Source organism: Equus asinus, chromosome 10, assembly GCF_041296235.1.
Source record: "Equus asinus isolate D_3611 breed Donkey chromosome 10, EquAss-T2T_v2, whole genome shotgun sequence".
Lineage (NCBI taxonomy): Eukaryota > Metazoa > Chordata > Mammalia > Perissodactyla > Equidae > Equus > Equus asinus.
Genome location: NC_091799.1, coordinates 19004002 through 19013518, shown reverse-complemented (window position 1 = coordinate 19013518; position 9517 = coordinate 19004002). Strand labels below are relative to the sequence as shown.

General features: G+C 47.9%; 1 long non-coding RNA gene across 1 annotated transcript in view; it reads right to left on the bottom strand.

The window, feature by feature from the left end:
* Window positions 1-206: 206 nt before the first annotated feature.
* LOC139046336 (uncharacterized) overlaps window positions 207-9517 on the bottom strand; it is a 30814-nt gene continuing 21503 nt past the window's right edge. The window contains exons 4-5 of the long non-coding RNA XR_011506220.1: window positions 2797-2933; window positions 207-2195 (exon numbers count right to left, since the gene is read on the bottom strand). This is a non-coding gene — a long non-coding RNA (uncharacterized lncRNA). The remainder of the gene's footprint in view (window positions 2196-2796; window positions 2934-9517) is intronic.

Below are 9517 nucleotides of genomic sequence, written 5' to 3'. Positions count from 1 at the left end.
TTAACGGCTCCTCCCTGGGGATGCATATTTCGTGAAGATGTTTATTACAGATGAAGTGCTCCCGGGGTGGAACATTAACAAGTTGTAGAGTGATAAAAGGATTTTTATCCTTTTTCAGTGACAGAGGTAGGAAGAACGCTTTAACGGAATCTATAAAAGGCCCACTTCCTAATGAATTTTCTTTACTCTTTATTAATAGGGTCGGCTGAGCGGAGTCAGGGTCCTTGGATGGCTGGACCACTGGACAAGGGGAATGGAGCCGACTGGAGCGGGTGCGGGGCCTGGATGCTGGACAGAGAACGCGTGAGGACGGTCTGGGTTCGAATTCCAGGCACTGAAGACCACGGGGAGCCTGGGTGGGTGATGAACACGTTCCGCCCCAGGAAATCATTTGGAGGCCGCTCCAGGTGATGGGGTGAGTCAGGCCAAAAGGCAGGTTCCAAGCCCCTCTTTTTAACCCCCTGTTCCCCGCTCCGGCCTGCAGGCCATTACCGAGATGAAAGCCGGGAGAATGCCTTTGGCCCAGGACTGCGGAATCTAATTGAATTATATGAACGCAGTTAAACGTCGGCTTCAGAGAGGCAGGCCTCGCTTTCAAGACTGGATGCTTCAGGAGTTAATGGGCTATTTGAACAATATAGGCCAAGAGCCGAACACAGGTGGGCTGTGTTAATAACTTTATTTAGACCTGCTTTTTTTTTTCCCTTTGAGGCGCACAAGCCTTCCATTAATGCATTCATTAGAGTTTATGGCCGGGCTCTGGTTTTCTCCTAATGACACTGTCCAGACCAGGCTCCCCACCTAATTGAGGCCAGCTGCCAGGCTGCCCCGCCCCGGCCTCGGGACCCAGTGACACTAGGATTAGCTGCGGGGGCTGGAGCTGGACCTGGGCTTGGGCAGGGCTGGGGCGGCGACTCCACTGTGCCGCGCCCCCAGTGGCTACAGGAGAGGAGGGGTCAAGGGGGCCTGTGTCTTTGGACACTCTAGCCCCACCCAGGCACAGTGAAGGAGCCCAGATGGGTGGGCTTCCATACCCCCGGCTCCATGGCCAATGCCACCTCCACTCCTGCCCCCTCCCAGCCCTTCTCCCTACTGCGGTCACTGACGTTCCAAGAGGCCAGTCTGATGGCATCAGGCCCTGCTGAACAACTGCTGTGGCTCCCCACTGCCCTCAGAGGAGAGTTCAGACTCCGTCTTGGCTTCCGACGTTCTTCCTGTTGCCTCGAGTCTCATCTCTCACTCTCATCTTCACGCCTCCTGGGTCCCTCCTCTGCTTGTTGTGGACCGTCAGCCAGGAATGCCTCCTCCTAACCCCTAGGGACCCCGCTTCTCCCTTACCTGCCAGGCCCAGTTCAAATGCAGCCTCCTCCAGGAAGCCTTCCTTTTCTGCCTGGATCAGATTCCTGTGACTGTATATATGTCTTATCATTGGCCCCCTCCCTCCACTAGGCCATGAAGACCTTGAGGGCAGGATCCGTGTTCATTATTATCATAAAAAGAAGTTTAACACACTACTGGTTCCCACTTGTCAAGCATGTCCTGAACACCAGGTGCTTTACAAGCATTGGCTTGTTAAACCTCCGCAGCACCCCGTTTTATTGTCCCCATTTTACAGATGAGGAAACTGAGGCTCAGAGACAGGAAGTTACTTGCTCAAGAATCTCCAGCTGTCCCATTGACCAGCTGGGTGGCCTCGCTTCACCTCCCTGACAACAGCGTCTGCATCACAGGGTTCGGGCAGTGGTGTGCTGCAATCGGTTCATACTGGCTCTCAAGAGGTGCTTGTGAAATTTTCAGGAATTAATTTTGTGAGCTGCTTGTTAAAAGCAGTCACTGTTAAAAATAAAGTTATACAAACTTACCATTCAATAAATGGCCTTAAAATTAAAAGTAACAAATACTCCAAACTCATCAATTCCTATCAATTCACTTCACTTTGCCATCATCGGCGCTCGAGGTTGTCTGCGTCTATTGTGTCCGTGTGGGGGAAACACCATAGGATGGCGTGGACACCACCCCCTGCACATCACCACCTACTGCCCATCTCTTCCCAGCTCCACCTTCGGTGACATCAGGAAGGTAGTTTGAAATCACCCACGGTCGGAGTATTTACATCACGGAAATTGGCAAACTCCACGAATCAGGGTTGGTTGTTTGTTCTCCAGAGAGCTGGTTGTGAGACTGGTACCAGCACCCTGCGGGATTATAGAGAAGAGTCGATGAAGAAATCCACCTAGAGCTCTGAGCACTCAATTAAACATTGCTTTGATGAAGACTATGAGTGGTGGTGATGGCAACAATGCCAATGATGTCATGCTCCTCATGCTTCAACCCCCAAACCTCTCTCTCCAGCCCAGGCCTGCGCTCCTGAGCTCCAGACCCATCTGGCCCCAGCTTCCTGGCCACTTCCACTAGGATGCCCAAGAGCCCATTGGACTTGACACATCCAGAACAGAATCTCCCGTCCAGGACTCCCCAGCTCAGTGAGTGGAATATTCACCCCCCAGCAGCTAGGCCAGCAGCCCCGCCTCCTCCCTGGCCCCCACCCCCACAACCAACCCTTCACCACTATCTCTTGCCTGCACTGGGTGACTCACTCTCACTGGTTGCCGTCTCGCTCCCTCAAGTCCACACCCCTCCCAACGGGCAGTGTGACCATCCACAAACATAAATCTGACGCTGTTACCCCTTCCTGGCTCCTGATCACCTCCCAGAGAAGGTCCAAGCTCCTTGTCCCCATCTATGGCTGCCCTGGCCTGCTGCTGCTATCTACTGGTTCCCAACCTCACTTCCTACCTGCTCCCTCGGGTACACTCTGCTCCAGCAACGCCGAACTGCTTATATGGGCTGAGCACGTTTTCTAGATGGTGTTCTGGGTACAGGGGCTGCAAGAGTGACCAAGGCAAAGTTCCTGTTCTCCTGAAACTCCCATACTAGCAGGCCAAAAAGAAAGTTAAAAATCATATGTACCAATTCTATCATATATTAGGAATATACATATATACATATACATATGTGTGTATATGTATACATATGCATATGTATGTGTGTATATATGCGTGTGTGTGTATAACATCAGGTGGCTTTACTGGCTTGGAGGAAAATAAAGCAGGAAGAGGACAGAGAGTAACTGAGGGGGATGTTGCTTTATACAGGGGTTGAAGGCAACCTCACCAATTGGTGATATTTGGGCAGAGACCTGGAGAAAGTGACAGTGTGAGTCTCCAGGCAAAGGGAACAGCCAGTGCAAAGGCCCTGGGTTGGGACTCTGGGCTATCCAAGGAACAGCCGTGATTGGAACAGAGTGATCAGGTAAATTCAGAGAAATACAGGAGCCAGCTCACATCAGCCCTTGTTCATGCCAAGGACTTTGGAATTTATCTGGAGTCAACTAAGAAGCCATTATTGGATTTTCAGCAGAGGAGCGATGTGACATGTGAGGAGGCGACTGCAATCATCCTGAGAAGAGATGCTGGAGGCTGCGCTGGACCTTGGCTCATGGTATCCCTTTAGCTTGGAATGACCTGTCCCCACTTCTCATCATGTAAGACTAAATCCACAGCCACCTCCTCCAGGAAGCCTTTTTGATCTCTCTTCCCAGGTTGAGTCAGGTGGCCCTTCCCGGCGCTCCCGCCATGCCCATTCATACCCCCTCACTGTTCACAACGTCTGCTCACTCACCTGTTTCCCCAACAGCCAAACAGCTACCTGAGTACAGGGGCCACGATTCTTTCTCCCCAGGGCCAACGTGTGACCAGGCACAAAGGAGATGCTTAGTGAACACATCTTGACATGAACTAAAAGATACGGTGATATTAACAGAGGGAATGCCATTTGACAAGAACCCGAAGGCCATCTGTCAAAGGGAAGCTTCTACAGGGTGCCGGAGATGCTGCCCTCAACAAAACAAACACGTTCCTACCCTCCTGCATCTGCCCCTCCAGGGTTTGGGGAACTTCCAGAAGTTGGGTGTGGCCAGAGAGTCAGAGAGGGAGGGGGTTTGGAGAGCTGGAGCAGAGTTAAATCATCCTGTGCCTTGAACGTCAGGCTAATGAATTTGCACTTTACCCTGTGATCGACGAGAAGCTGTTGAAAGCATGTGGCATAGTCAAATTTCAGTTTTAGAAACATGCCCTGAAATGGCACCAGGCCCAGATGGTTTTATGAGCTCTCACAAAGAATAGATAATTCACAAGCAGTTAATACTTACTAGGAAAAGATGGACTATTTCCCTTATAATTTTATGAAGCTAATACAATTCTAATGCCATAACCCAACAAAGACAGCACCACAAGCCCAATAGACCAATCGCATCTGAAATATTGATGGGGAAATATGAAATCAAACACTACCAAAGAGAATCTAGTGGCACATTAGAAGCATAATACACCATGATTAAATAGCAGGAATGCGGGTCCAAGAATGCATGGCCAACATGAGGAAGAGCCACTTACATAGTCCATTATACTCAATGCCCATTCTCAATTTAAATATTATGCAGACTGTATGTAAGAGTGACACACCAGCAGCAGGCATATGAACCAGCCCAGGCTGCTGACAAGGATGCCTGTGATGTGGCTCTGGGGCAAAGTTGTGCTGGCTCTTCGGGCTGAGGAGTCCTCTTCCTTGTGTCTTCATGACACGGATGCACATTTACATACCCTTCCCTTCATGGCCGGCCCCACGTGTTAAAAGTGGTGCTCAGCCTGACTACACCACGCCGGAGGTTATTCTTGATCCCCAGACCACAGACTGTAACCCAGCCGCTCCAAGTGATCTCGACACACCAGTGAGCTAATAGGAAGTATCAACATTGGAAAAGAAAGTATTACCATTTTCCAGTGAAGATGCCGTTTGCCCATAAAACCCAAGACAATCAAATAAAAAACTTCTAGAACTAAAAAGAGAGTTTGGTAAAATAGTCAGTGGTTAGATAAGAGGAAAGAAATACTTTTCTATATTCTAGTAGCAAGCAGTTAGAAAATAAAATAGAACAAAATCCCATTTATAAAAGCCATAGGGGCTGGCCTGTGGCCGAGCGGTTAAGTTCTCACATCCCACTTTGGTGGCCTGGGGTTTCACAGGTTCGGATCCCAGGTGCGGACACGGCACCACTCATCAGGCCATGCTGCGGTGGCGTCCCACATAGCACAACCAGAGGGACCTAGAATACACAGCTATGTTCTAGGGGGCTTTGGGGAGAAGAAGAAGAAAAAAAAAGATTGGCAACAGATGTTAGCTCAGGTGCCAATCTTTAAAAAATTAAAATTAAAAAAAGTACCACATGCCTAGAAATAAACATAACCAGAAAGGGAGAGGACCTATGCAAATAAAACTAAAATCCTGTATTAGGGGACAAGAAGAACTTTCAAATAATTGAGGAGAAAGCATTTCACTGGATGGGAAGAATGATTACCACAAACATCTATAAAAACGCCCACATCTCCAAAGTAATCGACAAACTTAACACAAGTACAAACAAAAAGTCAGTGGAATTTTACTTCTTTAATTAAATAATTCTGAAGTTCATCTGGAAATATAAATGTATGAGAATTATCAAGAAATTTTTGAAAAGAAAAATTAATGCGGAATATTTGCTTAAAAGATAACAAAACATACTATAAAACTATAGTAATTAAATCAGAGTGATACTGGCAGAGGAAAGGACAAGCATGTCAATGAGACAGGTCCAGAGACAATAAGAATTAAGTACAGCAAAAGGTAGAATTCAAATCAATAAGGAAATAATGGAACTTTTAATAAACAACCTGGAGACACTAGGGGAACCATGGAAAAAAACTAAAGTTAGATTCCTACCTTATGTGAAAATAAATCCCAGATAGATCAAAGATTTAAGCTTTTAGAAGGGAATTTATTTTTTTTAATTACCAGAAGAAAATATTGGTGAGTATTTTTATAACATTGAATGTGGGGAAGATCTTAATATGCTTCCAAAGCCAAAAAAAATTTAACTGCTATATTTAACTACATAAAATTATAAAATATTTGGTACATCAAAGTACTCCAATTGAGCAAAGTATAAAAGACACTCTAAATTGGAGGGAGGAGGAGCATTTGCCAGGTGACAGAAAAAAGTGAATATATTTATTTATAGTATCTCTTACAAATCTAAAAATATGATAGAGACAATTCACAAAAGAAGAAATAAAAATGGTCCATATGCATAAGAAAAGGTGCCCAACTTTACACAATACTGCAAAAAAAGGCAGCTTAGTACATCGAGATAGCATGTTTTGCTTATCAGATTGGGCAAGATTCAAGAAAATGATAATCCTCAGTGCTGATGAAGATGCAGGGGAAATGGCACTCCCGTGCTTTGCTGGTGGGAGAGTCAACTGGGGCAACCTTCTAGAGGGGGCAACATACAATAATAGCAGCCAAAATACACCTATCCTTTTACCCAGCACTTCAAGTAGTCAGACAGGTTCCACACAAAAGAGTACTCAATGAGGCGCTGTTTATAAATACATGAAAAATTGGATACAAGCTAAAAGTTTAGGGAAATGGCTAAATAAATTGTTGCACGTCATCCTAAGCAGCATTCAAAAGAAGGAGGGACATCTTTGTGGGCTGACAGAGAACCATCTCCGAGACTCTGGTTAAGGAGGAAAAGCAAAGGCCAAGCGATGTGTATAGTATGTTCACAGTTGTGGGAAAAAATATATATATTTACACTTATACATACAAAAATCCAGCTATCCCACTACTGGGCATTCATCCAAAGAATATGAAATCCATAATTCAAAAAGATCTATGCACCCCTATGTCCATTGCAGCATTATTCACAATAGCCAAGACGTGGAAGCAACCCAAGTGCCCATCGACTGATGATTGGATAAAGAAGATGCGGTATATATATACAATGGAATACTACTCAGCCATAAAAAAGACAAAATGGTGCCATGTGTGACAACATGGATGGACCTTGAGGGTATCACGCTAAGTGAAATAAGCCAGACAGAGAAAGAGAAACACTGTATGATTTCACTCATCTGTGGAAGATAAACACATGGACAAAGAGAACAGATTAGTGGTTACCAGAGGAGAAGGGGTAGGGGAGAGAAAAAGGAGGAAAGGGGCACATATGCACGGTGATGGATAAAAACCAGACTATTGCTGCAGAACACGACGCAGTCTATACAGAAACTGAAATATAATAGTGTGCACTTGAAATTTACACAATGTTATAAGCCAATATGACCTCGATAAAATAATTGTTTTAAAAATCCTGAAAAGATGTGCACAAAAACTGTTAACAATGGATGGTGAGGGGTATATAGCTATTTATACTTTAAAATTTTTCATCTTGTGATTAGCTTTTTATTAACAAAAATAAAACAAGAAAGTCACACTAAATACGTGTGTGTGTATTTTCACATGGGTGAGCTGTCAAAAATTATCAGGTTATAAATAGCACAAAATAACATGATACCATCTTTAAAAGACAACCAAATATACGTGTACGGGGTGGGGGAGGTGTGTTGTCTGCATCCGGCTTATTCATCATTTCATCTCATTGCTGGGCCAAAGTCAAGGCTTAATAAACATTTGTTGGAGAAATCAAAATGCATATTTCTGGAAGACAGGCACTAATATCTTAAGTGGTGTCCGTCCCTAGGTGATAGGATTATGAATGGTTTTTATTTTCTTCTATCTGTCATTTTTTCTTAAAGTTTCTTCAATAAATAGGTATTGTGTTTGTTACTCTCATAATTTTTTCAATTAAAAAAATAGAAGCTAATCATTTCTCTACAAAATGGGCCAAGTGGTTGAGGTCTGGCGACATCGCAGAAGATGCACCAGAGGGACCAGGCATCCTTAAAAACAGGTATTGCCCGGCCCCAGCCCAGAGCGGCCAGCTCGCTGAAGGTGGCGAAGGGCGCTGTGGTCTGGAGCCCCGTGTGGTGCCAGGGCCTGGGGCAGCCCACAGATCAGGGTGCGACGCTACTGCCCCACTGATGTCCCTGAGTTCAAGTCTTCTCAAGATCCGGCCTCAGGTTACTGCTCCAAGGTCACACGGCAACCCATCTCCCTTGAACCGCATTCCCCTCCACCACCCACCAAACTTGTCTCTCTTCCTGGAATAGGCCTGGCCCCTTCACACCTTTGTATGTACAGCCCTTCAATCTGGGATGCCCCCCCTTTGCCTCCTGGCACACTCCTGCCCGTGGAAGCCAATCCTGAATGTGCATTCAGAGACACCCCCATTAACAAGTGTGGTCGGGAAATAGCCCGCAGCTGCCCTGCACCCAGAGTCCCCGGGTCTCGGGAACAACTCCCCACCCGCCCTGGACTCCGATCACCCCTCCCAGCCCAATTCTGGGCAGATCGCCTGCAGCCCTGAAGCTGCTGCTGGGTGCTGTGTCCATCCTGGAGACAGGATGCTCAAGCGGAATGCTCTAGAACCATCCCCTCTTACAGATATGGTCACTGATGCCCAGGGAGGCCGGCACTATCCTGACCAGCCCCTTACCCGTCACATCTGCTGGCTCACGAAGGATTCATACACATTGATAAGCAACAGTCTAGCAGTCCATTAGAAAAATGCTGATCCTCTGACAAGCGCCTGGGCGGCGGCTTCCCAATCCACACAGAACCTCGAATGGCTCAGGAACCATCTTGGAATCAGGAGCGGGGTCCAAGCTTGGTCCCGGCCTGCGGGGGCTCCGGCCCCCTCCCTCGCCCCTCACCTGACCCGAACCCTACCCCAAGCTTCTCCAGCTGGGCTCAGCACCTGACACCCCTGCACACAGGGTCTCATAATCTCTCTCGACCCCTTGTATCCTCCCAGCATCCTCCTCATCGAACCTCACTCCCAGCAGGTGAGGGCCAGGCCCTGGACATCCTGGAGACAGAAGGACGGGAAGAAAGGGTGACATTTGTCAGGGAGGGGAGCCTGAAGGCCCTGGGGTCTGCGTGGGCTCGTCCTTGCATGCCCCGTTTCCCACAGGGCCCTGGAGCACGGCCTTGCTATCTGCCCCCTCCTCCCCATCTTTACCAGACTCCCCACACCCACACGGGACAGGACGGGGTGAGGTGAACTGAGGGAGGCAGGTCCCGCGCCTGGGGCTCAAGGACTCCAGCTCCTCTCACTGTCCGTCTGTCCCTCTGGTTTGGGTCTCGGCAAATCTGGTGGCTCGGCCTGGTCATTGGTGAGAGTTGGGAGGGTTCTGGAGCCCTCATCGTGAGAGAGGCTGGATGGCAGCAATGGGCAGGACCAGAGAGCAGGCAGGGGAGTGCGGCTGGCTGCCCCTCTGATGCGCCCCCACACCCAAGGGGTGCAGAGAGCCCCTGGAGGGGTTGGCACCTGATTCCCTCAGAGACTCGAACACCGACTATGAGAGAATGGAAGACTGAGGGAGAGGGCAGGTGAATGATGGGCTCAGAGCCCAGCGCAGAGGGTATGGGGTCTTACCGGAGGGGATGCTGTTGATCCCGTCCTGGTTGAAGTGAGCCCCGCCCAAGGCCTGGCCTCTGGACATCAAATCCTGTCTCT